Source organism: Hirundo rustica, unplaced genomic scaffold, assembly GCF_015227805.2.
Source record: "Hirundo rustica isolate bHirRus1 unplaced genomic scaffold, bHirRus1.pri.v3 scaffold_131_arrow_ctg1, whole genome shotgun sequence".
NCBI classification, from domain to species: domain Eukaryota; kingdom Metazoa; phylum Chordata; class Aves; order Passeriformes; family Hirundinidae; genus Hirundo; species Hirundo rustica.
This window is the reverse complement of record NW_026690219.1, coordinates 37,728-55,953: the sequence shown is the minus strand read 5'-3', so window position 1 is coordinate 55,953 and position 18,226 is coordinate 37,728. Positions and strand designations below refer to the sequence as shown.

At 47.7% G+C, this 18,226-nt stretch overlaps 1 pseudogene; it reads left to right on the top strand.

The window, feature by feature from the left end:
* Window positions 1-2,503, top strand: part of LOC120747651 (choline/ethanolaminephosphotransferase 1-like) — a 43,103-nt pseudogene extending 40,600 nt beyond the window's left edge.
* Window positions 2,504-18,226: the final 15,723 nt, after the last annotated feature.

The window sequence follows — 18,226 nt, the reverse complement described above, 5'->3', positions numbered from 1 at the left end:
GATAGCCAGTGACATGTAGTAAAATGCTGCATGAACAGCTTATGCACTAGAGTGATGTATGTATAAAAGAACCCTGTGTACCCTCAATAAACGAGCATTCACCACTACTTCTGTGAAGAAGGTGTTTGACTCTGGCTGTTCCCCATGTTTTTTTTCAAAATCACCTTTAATTGGCACTGAACATCGGACCTTGGGGTGACAACCCGGAGGAGAAAATTAGCGGTGGGACGCTGAGAGGTTGGACGCTGAACTCACCGACAGATGCAGCTGCATTGAGGTGAGACCTCCGGAAAATAGCGGTCAGACGCTGATCTGCTAAGAGATGCATCAGCATTGAGGTAGAAGCTCGCTGTCCTTGCAAAGAGTGCGAGGCTGAGCTGGTAAGGGGAACAGGGGGCAGTTTCTTGAAAAAAGGTGGAAGGCTTTGAGTACTCCCTTCCCTGCCCCATTGACGACGGCAAGCATGGAGTGCGAATTTGCTGCTGCATTGAAATTGCTTATTATTATACTCTGAGAGAGGAAAAACAGTAGCAGAAAAAGTACTGTAAAAGCTGATTAACTGGGCACAGGGAAATGGACATTTAACAACCCCCGATGCTGTGAAGTTGGGGAGGTGCCGCGGGGCCCCTGCCGTGCCCTCTGGCCACCTCCAGCGCCCTGGCACCGTCACTGGCTGATGCCCAGCTCACCACTCCCGACCCGCGGACCACCCCCGTCACCTGAGCACTGCTGCCCCCTGCCCCTCAGCAAGTCAGGATGAAGAGGAAGAGGCCCCCGGGGGTCCGCACCGCCCCAGCGCCGCCGCTCCCGTGCTGCTGCCGCTCCCACAACGCATGTGCCATGGGCCCCCCCCCCTTTCTCGGCTGTGCCCGAAGAGATACCAGTCAACCGAGAGAGGGGAACCCGTGACCCCTGCTGTTGACCACCTTCCCCAGACGCTGTTCCGCTGCCAGAACAAATTAGAGGAGGACCTCGATGATGGAGCAGAACCCCCGGCAGAACCCACGATTGGTTTAAAAGAACTGACTGATCAAATTCAGGCAGTGATGCAACGCCTGGATGAGCGAGGGCAAGCAGCAACTAAGCTGCTACTGGAAAGAGCCCAAGAACAATCTACAATAAATGCTAAAAATCAGGAGGAGCCAACGTCATTCAGCCCCCAGTTAACTCACATGCAACAATTGCTAGAACAAACTGCAGAAAGCAGTTCCCAGGCAACACCTTTGCCTGCCCCCTGCCATGACTCGATGGTCTGGAATTATACGTGATGTTATACTAGAAAGACAGTGGGAACCCACAGGACACATGGCATGTCCTGTAGTGTGTCCTGTCATGTTCAGAGATGGCAATCCTGTGTGTGAGCAGCATGAATGGAAAATTTTGCAACAGGCAAAAACAAAAACAAAAACAAAAACAAAAAACAAAACCCAAACCAATAAAGGAGCACGGCTTGAAATCTGAAACTGCTCAAACAATATTAGATTGGATTCATACTGCAGATATCAATTCTCCAGCCTGGATTGCCCCCAGTCTGATCACCAACATCAGACTGTTAATAAATATATTTACATCCCTGTTATTAGTATGTTACTGCCCAACAGATACAGGGCAGGCGCCTTCCTGGACATTCATTGCTTGTGCTTGTGTTTTTTCCACCTCCCAGTCCCTAGATGCTACAGATGGAAAACAAGCAAGAAGGAAAAATAGCAGCACTCCGTTAGGAGAGCTTTTTAATAATGGCTGTGATATATTGTCCACAGCCTTTGTGGTTTTGGGAACTTGTATTGTTGTGCAGCTGGATGCTAACCCTGATTGGATGTTCTTCTGTTGTTTTGCTGCGACATTCATGTTTTACTGTGCACACTGACAGACGTACGTCTCGGGAATGCTGCACTTTGGCATGATTGATGTGACTAAAGTACAAATCTTCACAATAATCATGCATTTACTGGCAGTGATTCGAAGACCACTTTTTTAACAATCTCTAATTCCAAGACTGAACATTCAGGTAAAAATACCCCCAGCTCCTTGTACTGTGGCAGGAACCATATTCTCCTGTACAAACTGGAGCTGGCAAAATTAGATCCACTATAGCAGGAACAAGTGTCCTCTCACCTTTTCTCCATATTGGCTCCGTGATTGCCTTGGCTGCAATGATCTACAAGAAATCTACTGTGCAGCTCTTTGAGAGGCATCTCTGCCTCTACATCCTGACTTTTGGCTTTGTGTCTGCCAAGATCACAAATCAACTGGTGGTTGCCCACATGACCAAGAGTTAGATGTATTTATAAGACACAACATTCATAGGCCCAGCATTGCTCTTCCTGGACCAAATGTTTTAACAGCTTTATTGATGAGTACATTGTCTTCTGGATTGCCCTGATCCTGTCCCTGTCTGACCTGCTCCGATACTGTGTCAGCGTGTGCAGCCAGAATTGCTGCCCACCTGCACATCCACGTGTTCCACATCAAGGGCTGCCCCATGCACTCAAACCACCACTAGGGATGGGAGCTGCCACAGAGGAATGGAGAAGGAGATGGGTTTCTACAGGAGTGAATAAAGGCTTGTAAGAGACAAATGTTAAAAGCAGATGAGAACAAAGTAATTTATAATAATCAATGTTGTATAACTTTTCTTCTTTGTTATCAGTAACACTTCTGAACTAGTCTCCTGCCTGAGAGAGTCAATTCCAAGTTCACCCTAGTCAACTTTCCATGTAGTCAACTCTGTTGGTTCCAAGCCTGGAAAAGCATGCAGGAAACAAATGCTCTGTCTTTGTAATTACCTTGATTACTAATTACTTTCTATATGGTGAATGGATCCCCACCAACTGGAGTTTCTAATGTAGTATAATTACAGTTGCAATCTGACTTGCTTTTAATTTTAACATTTCATCATCTCTTAGTGAAATACTTGTTTAGTGTCCACTTGGAATTTATTTACTAAAGACTTAAGCTGGTGAAAAACCAAAGATATCTTACTAAGTTGTGTGGCTGCAGCAGCTGCCAAGTAAGAGCCAAGCTGGGGTGGTTTACACTCGTGCATTGCTGACAAAGTGGTTTCATGCTGAACAGGGTCACAGTAAGCCTTCTGCATGCAGTGAAGACCACAAGCCCTCTGAAGATAAAAAGCCAGATGGTCAGCTCCGGAGAAGATAAGAGGAACACTTCTGGCCAGAGCAGCTGATGTCAAATTCGTCCCAGACTGACAGATCTCCAAGGGCCCTGGAATCCGTCACTCTGAAACCTGCTGGTCAGCGATCAGGACACCTCTGAGGCAAATTTGACAACAGCTGCACCCAAGCCTTTGAGCTTTGCCTCTGGACCCCAATGGCTACCGAGTAAATGGACTCGGCCAGCAAGGAAGGAAAAGAAGGAAGAAGAGCATGGATCATCAAGTCCTTGCTGAGACAGCTGGTGGTTGAGGCCGCTGGTGAACAATGCCCTCCTGACCCAGACTGGGTTGTAGCATTTTTGATTGCCAAGGCCCCTTGGGATTGTTGGAACTTTCCCAGGACTTGCATGAGTGGCAAGAAAAAGAGTGTCCTCAGTGTCAGGAAGTAATAGTTACAGAAGTGAGCTGCGGAGTTTGTGGTGCACGATTTGAGAGAGAGACACCAAAGCTTTGGCGTGAGGGTGGTTTGTGTGACCATTGCTATAGTAGTACCCTTGGTGCCTTTTATCAAGCAGCACAGGTAGTGTTGGGAATACCTAACCCTGTTCCTGATGATTTTGGTGGAGTAGCAGATTGGAGATTTGTGCAGACAGTGTGGGCCATTAAGAGAGGGATGTGGTAGGTCCGCATGGCAAGACTTTTTTGCGTGTTGCGTGCCTTTTGCTCATGGTGTCAACAAGTGTTGCAAGATCTTCTCAATTAGCTCATCAATTTTCTAAGAGAATTAATGTATGGGTGACATTTGCCAAAATGACTGGACAGGATTCTAATTGCCTTAGCCTGGCCAATCCCCAAGACCCATTCAGAACTTGTTTGATAGGAACACCCCTTTGGAGCCCTCACAATTTTAAAGGTTATGTGAAAAATGAGACAATGCTGAATTTTACTGTGGCAAACAGCACGGTGTGGATGTCAGGTTTCAGCCACCCAGGCTGATGGAGGCTGGCAGTGAAAAATTATAGAGCAATTTAATGATACGCTTACTTCACCACCTGAAGAATTAGACCTCCTTGGATGTATGAATGCCACTTCTACGAATAGAAATGAGGGAGGTTGGGTGCCCTTTGAGCCCCCCACAGAGCAGAGTCTAAATATACATAGCCAAAAATGGGCTGCAGTAAATTCAGCTTGACTGTCTAGTGGCAGTGTACACCAACAACTCCATTCCAAATGTAATTTGACTGGCAAACCAGCATGACACCTTCCACCAGGAACATTTTTAATATGTGGGGAACTGCGCTTGGAATGGAGTCCCAGCCAGCCCACATGGGGGCCGATGCTATTCAGGGAAGCTTGCCCTGTTTCACCCTAACATAACCACATTGATGACTTTAGCAGAAGTTACTCAGAGAAAACCTGCCATACATGAGTTGGACTGTACAGACATAAAAGATCCTAAATTCTAGTCCCAAGCTAGGACAGTGTTAACATCCATGTTTATACCAGGAGCAACAGCCACCACAGCAATGACCACATTGAAGCAGATGGCATGCTGGACCAAATCAGAATTGAATTTAATTAGCCAAATTTTAGGTAAGCTATCAGCAGATGTTACCAGTGTTAACCATGCTGTTTTACAAACGTGCTGTGATTGATTTTTGCTTTTAGTACATAACCATAGGTGTGAAGAGTTTGAAGGAATGTGTTGCATGAACCTGTCCGACCATTCTGGATCAATTCACAAAAAAGATTGCAATTAATGAAGAACAAATTACATGATTTAAAAGAAAGTGATAATGTATTTAGAGATTAGTTAAGTAGCCTTAGGATTACAAGATAGCTGAAGTTTGTTATTAAACAAGTGTTTGTTATATTATTACTTATAGTGGTAAGATTATTAGTACTAAGTTGTGTAATGTCATGTATTAAGAATATGTTGTGTAAGACAATATCTAATCTAAAGAAAAAGGGGGAATTGTAGCGGGATTTTTGGAGACAGACACAGAGAGGCCTGACAGTGCTGGCAGTGGAGGTTCCCAGGACTCTAAATCCTTTGCAAGTTGCTCCCCAAATATAGTGGGGGAGTTCTTGTACTCCTGCGGTAACACACACTACGTGAGCTGAGTTTTTCTTCCAGTTTTAGGGCTTTCCCACTCAAATGCAAAAAATTTCTGGCTGGCTTCATGGAGAGGGAGGCAAAAGAAAGCATCCTTTAGATCTAGAACAGTAAACCAAGTTAGTTCAGGTGCTAAACGGGTTAACAAGGTGTAGGGATTGGCAACCACTGGATACAAGTCTTCAGTTACCTTGTTAACAGCCCTTAAATCTTGTACTAATCTGTATGACCCATCAGGTTTCTTTACTGGCAGAATAGGAGTATTAAAATCAGATTGACACTCTCTCAGTAGTCCTAGCTGCAGAAAGTTCTCAATAATTGGGCTAACCCCTTTTATATCTTCTTTCATTAGGGGGTATTGTTTAACCCTTACTGGCCGTCTTCCTTTAAGCCTGATTTGCACAGGGAGTGCATTCTTTGCTCTTTTTTGTATATTGGAGGCCCATACCCCTGGAAATACTTGATCCATTATTTTCCTAAAATTTTCCTTTTCACTTGCCACTTCAATTTCTTTAGTTATTAGCATTAAGCTTAACAGTTCTACATATTGTTGATCCTTTACCTCCAAACTAATTTCCCCATTTTTGAATATTATTCTTGCTTCCAGCTGCGCTAGCAAATCTCTGCCCAAAAGTGCAGATGGAGCATTAGGCATATATAAAAATCTATGAATCCCCCATTGTTTTCCCAATTTATACTTCAATGGTTTGCAAAAATAAGCTCTTTCAGATTGGCCAGTTGCCCCCTTTACCATAACATAATCATTGGTTACAGGTATTAGGGCCTTGTTTAACACTGAAAATGTTACCCCTGTGTCTATCAAAAATTTCACTTCTTTTCCTTTGTTCCCCAGTTTAAGTATAACCAGAGGGTCCCCTAGGGTAGGGCCCTCCGGTCCTCCTCAGTCCTTCACATGAGCAACCACCTTTTCTCCTCTCTGGTTCCCTTTTTTCTGTTCGTCACCCCTTCTTAGCTCTGGGCACTGGGTTTTCCAGTGTCCAAATTTCTTGCAATATGCGCACTGATCTTTTCCCAGTTGGGATGGTCCTTGTTTTGGTGGACCTTGCTTACACCTTTCCTTTTCTCCCTCCCCTACTACTGCTACCAGTCTTTTCATTCCTTGTTTATATCCTTCTTCCCGATTACTAAAGACTCTCCACGCCTCATCCACTAGAGCTTCCAAATCTCGACTATTTGGACCCCAGATCATCTGGAGTTTCCGCCTGATGTCTCCTGTGGATTGTCCTAAAAATAAGTTTATTAGTTGTTGTGTCCCTTCATCCGATCCAGGGTCCAGAGTGGTGTGTCATCGCATTGCATCCCGCAGATGATCTAAAAATTCAGAAGGTGTTTGAGAGGGACCTTGTTTAATGGCATATAGGGCTGACCAATTTATGGTTTTAGGAATTGCTCATTCCAGCCCTTTCACTATGAGTTCTTGGTATCTCTTAAGCTGTGCTAATTCATCTAGTTCATTAGGATCCCACCTTGGATCACGAAGGGGAAATACATCTTTAACATCTTCTAGTGTTGTTCTGCAGTCATCCTCAGCTAAATCCTTGGCTACCTTCAAAACTAACTGTTTCTCTGTTTCTGTTAGGGCATCAAGTAATAACTGTAAATCAGCCCAATTAGGTACATGCTGCTTAACCATGAACCTCAACCTTTTAGCGACCCCTGTTGGGTCACTCCAATAGCCCTTTGCAGTCTTTTCCCAGGCCTCTAAATCCATTGAGAAAAAGGGGACCTTAATCATCCTTGGTTCCCCATCAGAGGTTATAGCCTCCCTTAGGGGTGCTTGTAGGACTCCTTTAGTTTGTTTTCTAGTTCTGTGGGGGGAAAGTTTGGAATTTGGTGGGGAAGGTCCAGGTTCATCCCTTCTAGTTTGCTTTCTGGTCCTTGATGCTACTGGACCTTGTGGGGAAGGCTCGGGATTCGGTTCAGGTTCACCCCATTCACTGTCACTACTAGGCAATGGTGGGTAAAACCTTGATGGTTCCTTTGATCCCGGAGTTGGTGGGGAGGGTTCTACCTCAATCGCCGTTTTTCCGAAGGCAGATGAAGTAGGGGAGGCTAAAGCCGATGAGGGTTCTGATTTTATTCCTTCCTCTACCCTCCCTCCTTTCCCTTTCCTAGGGGGTGGTAAAAGTGCCTCTACTGCTTCTTGCTCTAGGACCTCTGCTGAATACACTTTATTGGGATGTGAACACCTCTGATTTATTGAACATGTGCTACAGCACCTTTTGGGCTTTCCTTTGTTAGCCTTATTATCCTTTTCAAGAGCTAATATCAAGGGGTCAGATGGTGGCCTGGTCTCACAATCCCTTTGCCACTTTCAAAGACTGAAAAACATATCAGCATAAGTCTCTTCTAGCCACTTTTGCTCACGCCGAAGAAAAAGCATCAACTGTAATAATGTCTCATAGTCCAGTGTACCATTTACTGGCCACTTCACCCCTTCATCAAGTCTATATAATGGCCACCATTGTGTACAAAACTTAACAAGCTCCTTCTTGGTTTCAGTACCACCATAACCCACCAGTTGCTTCCAGTGTGATAAAATACACCCTAAAGGAATCACCTTGCTCTCATTTGCCCCCATGATTAGAATCCCCTCCTCTCCCAACACCTTTTTACCTTATCCCAGCTCTTAAGTTTCACTTGGTATTCCTCTGGTACAGAAATATGCTGACCACAGTAAACCTTAAGGATTTCCACTGGTTTCTTTAGAGTCCTTGAAATTCCGTTCTCCAACAATTCAAATATTCTACTACTACCGTGAGCTTCCTGACCAGTTACCAACAAAATCCGTATAGCTGTCTGGGTAGCCTTTTGTTCCTGTGTACGATAGAAATTACAAATTCCACTCCTAGGTGCCTTCCACCTGTCTGACCCAAGACTCCTGGCAAACTACACAACGAAACACAATCCACGGGTTACAATAGCAATCCTTCCTTGAGCAGGGGAATTCCTCCGAACCAGGTCCTCGATTCCTGTATCTCCTATTCCTGAGCATATAATTTTGCTAGTAAACAAAGGAATAAAACAAACTGTTAATTTTCTAAAAAAAATTAGTTATAACCTTTGACATGGGGTAGCAATGTTCTTTTAAAATGAGGCTCAGAACAGCAGCTGTTGGGAAAAAAATGTAGTTATTCTACAAGGGGTGGAACTCCTTTTTATTCAATTAAAGAATAAAAAAGCACAATGCAGTTAGGCAGTCCACACAAATTGCTGGTTATTAATCACTTATCAGACCAGGTCCTCTGTTATGCCTTGCTCTAGATATATTGTTATTAGGATACGTTTAGAAATTGCAATCAAACTTTCATACACTGTAGCAAGTGTGTAGCTGAGAGCCAAGCCTATCTCAGCACTAAAAATCTCTCAACTACTTCAGCCAGGCTGAACACAAGCTCTGGACTCTCTGCTTTCTGTGCACAGTCAAAGCCACCAAACCAGGTTTTTCTTTTCTCGCGAAAACCCAACTCTAAACACCAACAATTTTAAGTTCACAAAACCCAGGGGTCCCTAGCGACCCCAGGCACACTCAACCAAAGGTTTTAACAAGGTCTTGCCAAAAATCCTAGGGATTTCAGCTGGGACACCACACAAATCTCTCTGTGAAAAAAAAAAAAGGGGGGGGTGTAGCCCTGCTCCCACACTGTCTCTCTACTCGTCTGTGGTTAGGGATTACAGCACTAAACTTTAAAATGTTACCTGCAAACCTCACAAACAAAAATGTCTCTTCTTAACTTCAACAAGTACTCGCCAAAAGCTTTCCAGGGTTTTATAGGGAGCCAAAAGGCATAGCCTGAGGCTACAAAGCCTGGATTCCCCTCCGGTTACCAGGGAAACAAATCACCCTTAATGATTATGCCACTCAGTCCCTTTAACCCATACAGGCTAATAGCACACTCTAAATCACTCAAATCAAATCACTTACAACACAAATTCTCACAAAACACAACACACATGGTGCACCAATAATTCTTCCACAGCCTAGACACTCAAATCCACAAAACAGAAATCTGTGCACACTACACACACACCTGGCCCGTGCAGAGCCACAATCAGGATTTTCTGCGACCTGTTACCAAACCAAACCAAGCCAAACCAGGCTCTGCAGAGCTGTCACAACTTAGGCAAGCGTTGTGCACGAGAGGTCTCTCAGTGTCTTACCAACCGCCTATACCAAAAAGGTACCTATTTTCAAGTATAAACATACCTTTTGCCCATAATTCCAGCAGGTTCTGGTCTTTCCCCGGGTGGTCAGCGGGACCGCAGGAGCCCTCTTCCCAGAAAATTCCGGGTGGGCGCCCAGAGGGGTCCTGGACCCCACTGCCCCCACAGCCAGAGAGAGCAGCCTCCTGCTTGGCTGGCCAAAATGACTTATTAAAGAAAATATGGGTATTGATCTAGTATTGATACCCAACTGAGACGGACAAAAACTCTCTAACAGTTTAAAGTTAGAAAGTGTATGTTTATTACAACACCGGCAGCGTGCGGGATAGCTCCCAAATCCACACCGCAATTTACAGGTGATTACAGAGTCCTTTTATTTACAAAAGTGTTGAATACCCAAAACACAAATGCATATTCAAAACCCTGGTACATCCCATTCCCCACTTCGTAAGCTACTAAGCATGTGTCGTTTGTACTTTGAAATGGGTCGGTGGTCCTTTTCAGGGGGAGGGGTCCCCAAAATGAGGAAGTAAAGAAGTCTTCCTCATTCTGACCTTTCTCCTTTTCAATGCAAATGTGATAAATGAACCCTTGGTAGGACTCCTTTTTCCTGTCTCCATGACCCATGTTCAATGGGTTTCTGGGAAGAGGAGGCCTACAATTGTCTTTTGTTCCTAAAAGCTATTCATCAGTTTCTATATTCTTCATTATAAACACAGCTAACCAAGCAAAGTTGACAAGTAATCAGTTATTCTAATATGGAAAATTAAACCCAAATGCATTTTCTCTTAGTTAATTACTAACTTTTAATTTCAGCAAAGCCTACCTATCTACTTTAGTTAATTTCAGCAAAGCTTATCTCTAACTAAAATCTTAACCCCTCTAAAATCCTTAATTCTCTAAAGTTTATGTCTCAGAGGGAGCATGGGTCATGGAAGAGATAAAGAACACTGCCCCATTTGGTTTTAACAGCTGGCCCATTAAGACAAGTTCGCCTTCAGAGATATGAGGGATTGCTGATGGAAGAGACAACCTGCCCTCCAGGTTTTAACAGGTGGTAATAGAATACTTTTTTTTTTTGTTAAATCTTGCATTGCAAGAGCAATCTCCAGGCTCCTTGCCCAGGCTCTCTCCAGAACACGCCCAGGCCAATGCTCAGCAGAGAAAAGCCCCATGAGCAGCCCCAGGGTGGCCGTGGGCAGGCTGAGGGCAAACAGCATGGCTGGGGCTCTGCAAGGTCCCTGGGGGAGATGGGAAGGAGCAGCAGAGCAGGGGCTGATCCATCCCCACTGCGCTGGACACCCCAGGGCAGCGTCCCAGAGCGTCCTCATGCACCTGCCAACAACATCCCCCCTCTGCAGCCCTGGCCTCTCCCCCAGCTCACACAGGTGCCGCATCCTAGCAGGCACAGACACGGCAGCACTGGCTCAGGAGCCCCTGTTTGCACTGCCCAGAGCAGGCGTCAGCACCCCCATGGTGTTGGTGTGGGGAGATGAACCTGAGTGAACACAAATGCCATCATCAGCCCCTGGGGCCAGGAAGGGCTGGGGAACAGCAGGGAAAGCACTCAGGTTTGTGGTGGCCTCTGAAGTCATCCAGAAAGTTTCTTCCCATGAGCTGTGAGTTTCCTGTGCCACTGCAGATGTTGCTCAGAGCCAGAGCTGCCTGGCAGCCACCCCCAAACTGCCCTCAGCATTTCCATTGCTTCACCTTGGCTTTCTTTACTTTTCCTGGTACAAATTCCTTCCTCTTGTCTGTCCTTGTCTCCTCCCGGGCAAACAGCCCGTTCCTGGTTGCCTGATCTTCCATGGCCCCACTCCCCCTTTCAGTTCCTGAGTTTGCACCATGGGAACATCCCTTGGGGAGGAGAATCATCCTCCAAGTGCTTCAGGAATTTTCTGCAGGCTCCTGCAGTGCCTTGTGATGCTCCCTTGCCAGAGGCACCACAGGCCAGGGGGGCACATCTGGGCTGCTGTGTCTGGCTGTGGGGCTCCCTGTTCTGGGCAAGGAGGAGGAGCTGCAGAGGCTCTGCAGGACTGACAGGATGGGCTTTGGGGCTGTGAGGAGAAGCTGAGGGATCTGGGCTGCTGGAGCTTCTGAGGAGGAGGCCCAGGGCTCATCCTGCAACTGCTGCAAGGGTGGTTTCAGAGAATCACAGGATCAGCAAGGTTGGAAAAGACCTTGGACATCATCAAGTCCAACCTGTGCCCTGACACTGCCTTGTCTCCCCTGAGCCTCCTCTTCTCCAGGATAAACAACCCCAGCTCCCTCAGCTGCTCCTCACAGGACTTGTGTTCCAGACCCCTCACCAGCCTTGTTCCCCTTCTCTGGACACACTCCAGCCCCTCCATGGCCTTACCTAGTTGGGGGTCCAGTACTGGACACAGCATTTGAGGTGCTGCCCAACCAGTGCCAAGCACAGGGGAAGAATCACTGCCCTGCTCCTCCTGACCACACTGTTCCTGATCCACAGGAGTGCCAGGGGTTGGATGAGGGAAATGGTGCGGATGGGGTGAAGACAAAGTCTGATTGATTGTCAGCCATGAAGGGTCTTGATTTTCATATTTAATTAGTTTGCATTTAATGGGCTGAGGATCAATATCAATTGGACATTGCTGATCTCAAACTATAAATATGTACTAAATGAAATTTGAAATTATTCATGCTAATTGTAATCATATCAATATTTTAAAAATATATATTTTAGAAAATTGTTGACATAAATTAGTAAAGGAAAAAGTAGATGTGAGTAGTGTTAAAAAGCAGATGTGCCCTTTGGCAGATGCTAGACGAGAAAAATAAGATACAGGATGCAGTTTGAGATAAGCAAGAGTTTCAAAGCTGGATTGGCCAAAGCTGAGACTACTCCAAGGTAGGGAGATGGGCCCTTTGCAGATGTTATGGGGTACAGGATGTCTTAAGATAGAACTGGCCTTGAGATGGACAAAGTTGGGACTATTCCAAGGCAGGGAGTTTGGGTGGTGGTTTGATCAAGGAAATAATTACTTTTTGGAACATAATGCTTAGTTATGTATAACACAAAACTTAGAGCGCACGCACAACCAGTAAGGTTATTTATAGGACGTGAGGAAGATGATGAGCCTTCATCTGAAGAAGACCAACAAAAAGCCAAGAAGACTCCCTAATAACAAGTGGAGCATGCACTATGTACTATAGTGACATAGATTTTAGGAACTGAAATTAGGAGATTCACTGGAAATATTAATGAATATGTATTAGCATACAGTATATGAGTTCAAGTTGGATTACTTTGTTTTGTACGTGAGGTAGGGTGAGAACGCCCCATTCTGTACCCTGTTTTTTTTTGCTTATGTCTTTTCTGAACATTACTTTAATTAATCACTGCCAAATTTTTGTATATGCTTGATTATAAAATGCTACTTAAATAAAATTGCATTGCTGATAACTTTAACTTTGTTGCTTCTTAAATTAGACGTACAGAGCTGCATTTAAAACCCTTCCTTCCTTTCTTCCTTTTTCCTTCCTCCTTTCCTTCTTTCTCATTTCTTTCTTTATTTCTTTCTTTCTTGGGAGCAGGTGCCCTTACCCTCCCTAAATCACTGCCGCTCCACCTCAGCCGTGCACAGCACAGCACAGCACCTTAAACTCAGCCTTCCAAATTTCACCGCGACCTCCCACAAGACACTTCCAGGCCCCAAAATTCCTAAAAGCACCAGCAGCCTTTAAAAACTGCTTCTTGTTTTCTTTCCCTCTACTCCCATACTCCAGGAGCCCAAAACCACCTTCTCCCCCCACTGCAATCCCTACTCCTCCCAACTTTCCTACCACACCTACATTGCAATCCCCACATTATACTGCCCCATCCCATCCCATCCCATCCCATCCGGGCAGGAAATCCCCTCCAACCAGCCCTTGCACACTTCCAGGGATTCCAGGACAGCCACAGCTTTTCCACCCACTCTGTGCCAGGGCCCCACCGCCCTCCCAGGGAACAAGTCCATCCCCACATCCCAGCTCACCCTGGCCCCAAGCAGTGTCCAGCCATGGCCTGTGTCCTGGCGCTGCAGGCCCTTGGCAAGAGTCTCTCCCAGCCAGCAATTCCTGCTCTTCCCTGCTCTGGGGCAGCAGCTGCAAGTTGATTTGCTCCCTGGGCCACTGGCCCAGCCCCAAGCCAGGGCCGGGACCTTTCCCCAGAGCTCTGCCGGCACTGGCTCGCTTCGGCCGCAGCCCAGCAGACGGAGCTCAGAGCTCCCCGGGGGCTGTGCCTCCTGCCCAGGGACAGCAGCAGGGGCAGCTGAGACTTCTGCCCCGGGGCCAGCAGGGAATGCACCCCAGGGAACGGCTGGGGCTGGGCCAGGCCAGCTGCGGGCTGGAGACCAGCAAAAGCTTCTTCCCCTACAGGGGGCTTGACCACTCACCAGGCTCCCCAGGGAATGGTCACAGCTGTGAGGCTGCCGCAGCTCCAGGAGCCTTTGGACACCGCTCCCGGGAATGCCCAGGCTGCCACTGTTGGGCTGTCTGTGCAGGGCCAGGGCCTGGACTCCATGATCCCGCTGCCTCCCTCCCAGCTCAGCCCCTTCTGCAGTTCTCACCCTTGGGCTCAGCCTTTGTGTCTCCTCCAGGTGCTGGCAGAGCTCTTGGGGCCGGGGCAGGAGCGGGACAGCCCCAGCGTTCCCCTCTCTGTGACACCACGGTGGTGACAGCTCCAACGTTCCCTGCCTGGAGACGCTCCAAGGGAAGCGTCCAGAGCCACAGCCAGACAGCAAAACTGACCGGGCACTGAGCACCCCCGGCCTGGGCTGATGTGCATTGCTGTGCACACAGCTCGGGGAAGGTCCCCCTGGCCACCTCCACAGTGCCACAGGCAAGTGTCAGATAGAGGTACAGAGCTCTGCCCAGAGCTGACAAGGGAAGAGTTAATTGGAAAAAAAAAAAAAAAAAAAAAAAAAAAAAACCCCCCCCCCAAAATAAAAAATACCCAAACCCATAAAAACCAAAAATTCCCACCACTCAAAAAAAAGAACCAAAAGAAAAAAACCCAAAAAAACCCAACCAAAATTAAAAAAGCTCTCCCAAAACCCAACAAACTCAACAAAAGAACAGAAAAATAAACTAAACCAAACAGAAATACAAACAGAAAAACAAACAAGAAAAAAGAGAACTTCCCCCCAGCAGAGCTGTTCCATCCATCAGTTCTCACACCTGCAGGCACACAGGACCTGGGCTGCAAAGAATTAGGACTCATTGGGCACATTTGCAGGAAAAGCAGGTTTAGGACAGGATTTCAGCAGAACTGTTCTCAGCTGAGCGTAAAAGGGCCCCTTGGGCAGATGCAGGGCCATTGGAAATGCAGACCCTCAGCCCACAGGGGAGGAAAGGGCTCTGAATTCCCCTACCCTGACAAGCAAATCCTGTTCCCAAACTGCTTCACAAACAGGATTCCTCTGGAGGACTGCGGACAGCTGAGCATTAGCTCTGCCTTTCCCATGTTCCATGCCCTAAAGCTGCCTGGGAGAAGAAATTTAGGCTCAGCTCTGGTGGCACAATCCCTCCTGGCCCAGGGCACAGCACCAGGAAGCTCTTTGCGTGCCAAGGCTTTGCTGCAGCCAAGGAAAGCTCCTGGCTCAGGGTCACCTTTCCTGCTCAGCCAGAGCCCCGAGTGCCCCAGCAGCAGCAGAGAATGGCAGCATTGCCACGGGCTGGCACAGGAGGGGGAGATTTCCCCCTCGAGAGAGGCTGATATTCAAGTTGTTGCATTCAGGCATCTCCAGATGCCTCAGCTTTGGTTGCACAGCAGCTGGAAATGCAAGTGCAGGAGCTCTGTTCATGCCCAGCTGTTATAAACAAGTTCTATTCAAATGATCTATGTTTTAGTTACTTAATTGTTAAGTAATTCCATTAAGATTGTTAATGCTAGTTCTGTTTAAAGAATTTGCCTTTTTCCTGTTTTAATATCGTTTAATCATCTTATTTACTTGTTTGTTAATTAAAAATTCACCTTGTTACCTGTATCTCTGCTCCCATTCCTCGGATAGCATCTGAATATGCAAATAAAAACAACACTGGAATTCTGGGAACGACTCAAGAACAAGAGACTCTGAAAAGCAGAGAACCAAAGTAGAATCCAGGACTGAAGTGGCACTTTAGACTAGTGCAAGGGGTAGGGGGGGTCCGCCGAAGGACCTTTATTTAGTCGCCATGACCTGAGAAGGAGTCCCCCATCGCTGGATGACCCCTGATCAGCGAAGCAAAACGCACTCCCCGGCAAGGGAAAAAGCCCATGAGGCGTGTGGGAGTCCCCAGCTTCGCTGTGAAGCGAAGCTGTGTGTACCTCCTCCTCCGCATTGCCAAGGGAGCAAGCAAGCTCCCCCAGAGCAAAGCTTGATGATAAAAACATAAAAAGGAGCAAGTCTCCTGGCTCTTTTTTTTTTTTTTTTTTTTTCCATAACAGCTAGGCATGAACAGAGCTCCTGCAATTCCATTTCCAGCTGCTGTGCAACCAAAGCTGAGGCACCTGGAGATGCCTGAATGCAACAACTCGAATATCAGCCTCTCTTGAGGGGGAAATCTCCCCCTCCTGTGCCAGCCCGTGGCAATGCTGCCATTCTCTGCTGCTGCTGGGGCACTAGGGGCTCTGGCTGAGCAGAAAAGGTGACCCAGAGCCAGGAGCTTTCCTTGGCTGCAGCAAAGCCTTGGCACGCAAAGAGCTTCCTGGTGCTGTGCCCTGGGCCAGGAGGGATTGTGCCACCAGAGCTGAGCCTAAATTTCTTCTCCCAGGCAGCTTTAGGGCATGGAACATGGAAAAGGCAGAGCTAATGCTCAGCTGTCCACAGTCCTCCAGAGGAGTCCTGTTTGTGAAGCAGCCTGGAGAACAGGATTTGCTTGTCAGGGGAGGGGAATTCAGAGGCCTTTTCTCCCCTATGGGCTGAGGGTCTGCATTTCCAATGGCCCTGCAGCTGCCCAAGGGGCCCTTTTACGCTCAGCTGAGAACAGTTCTGCTGAAATCCTGTCCTAAACCTGCTTTTCCTGCAAATGTGCCCAATGAATCCTAGTTTTATCAGTCCCAGCTCTTCTGTGGATGCAGGTGTGAGAACTGATGGATGGAACAGCTCTGCTGGGGGAAAGTTCTCTTTTTTGTTTGTTTTCCCTTCTGTTTTTTTTTTTTTTTTTTTTTTTTTTTGTTTCTTATTATTAGTTTTGGGGCTTTGTTTGGTTTTTTTGGTTGTTTTTGGGGGAGGTTTTTTGTGTGTGTGTTTTTTTATTGGGGGATTGGGATTTCTTTATTTTGGTATCAGGTTTTTTTCAGTTTCTTCATTTTGGGGGGGGTGGTATTGTTTTTAATTTTTCAATAAACTCCCCCTTTCAACTCTGGGCAGAGCTCTGTACCTCTATATGTGACACTTGCCTGTGTCACTGTGGAGGTGGCCAGGGGGACCTTCCCCGAGCTGTGTGCACAGCAATGCACATCAGCCCAGGCTGGGGGTGCTCAGTGCCCAGTCAGTTTTGCTGTCTGGGTGTGGCTCTGGACGCTTCCCTTGGAGCGTCTCCAGGCAGGGAACGTTGGAGCTGTCACCACCGTGGTGTCACAGAGAGGGGAACGCTGGGGCTGTCCCGCTCCTGCCCCGGCCCCAAGAGCTCTGCCAGCGCCTGGAGGAGACACAAAGGCTGAGCCCAAGGGTGAGAACTGCAGAAGGGGCTGAGCTGGGAGGGAGGCAGCGGGATCATGGAGTCCAGGCCCTGGCCCTGCACAGACAGCCCAACAGTGGCAGCCTGGGCATTCCCGGGAGCGGTGTCCAAAGGCTCCTGGAGCTGCGGCAGCCTCACAGCTGTGACCATTCCCTGGGGAGCCTGGTGAGTGGTCAAGCCCCCTGTAGGGGAAGAAGCTTTTGCTGGTCTCCAGCCCGCAGCTGGCCTGGCCCAGCCCCAGCCGTTCCCTGGGGTGCATTCCCTGCTGGCCCCGGGGCAGAAGTCTCAGCTGCCCCTGCTGCTGTCCCTGGGCAGGAGGCACAGCCCCCGGGGAGCTCTGAGCTCCGTCTGCTGGGCTGCGGCCGAAGCGAGCCAGTGCCGGCAGAGCTCTGGGGAAAGGTCCCGGCCCTGGCTTGGGGCTGGGCCAGTGGCCCAGGGAGCAAATCAACTTGCAGCTGCTGCCCCAGAGCAGGGAAGAGCAGGAATTGCTGGCTGGGAGAGACTCTTGCCAAGGGCCTGCAGCGCCAGGACACAGGCCATGGCTGGACACTGCTTGGGGCCAGGGTGAGCTGGGATGTGGGGATGGACTTGTTCCCTGGGAGGGCGGTGGGGCCCTGGCACAGAGTGGGAGGAAAAGCTGCAGCTGTCCTGGAATGGCTGGAAGTGTGCAAGGCCTGGTTGGAGGGGACTTGGTGCCCTGAAGGGATGGGATGGGATGGGGCAGTGTAATGTGGGGTGTTATTGCAGTGTGGGGGTGGTAGGAAAGTTGGGAGGAGTGGGGATTGCAATGGGGGGATGGGGTGGTTTGGGCTCTTGGAGTAGGGGAGTAGATGGAGGGAAATCAAGAAGCAGTTTTTGAAGGCTGCTGGTGCTTTTAGGAATTTTGGGGCCTGGAAGTGTCTTGTGGGAGGTTGCTGTGAAATTGGGATGGCTGAGTTTAAGGTGCTGTGCTGTGCAGGGCTGAGGTGCAGGGGCAGTGATTTAGGGAGGGAAAGGGCACCTTCTCCCAAGAAAGACAGAGAGGAATAAAGAAAGAAATGCGAGAGAGAGAAGGAAAGAAGGAAGGAAAAAGGAAAAAGGAAAAAGGAAAAAGGAAAAAGGAAAAAGGAAAAAGGAAAAAGGAAAAAAAAAAAAGAAAAAAG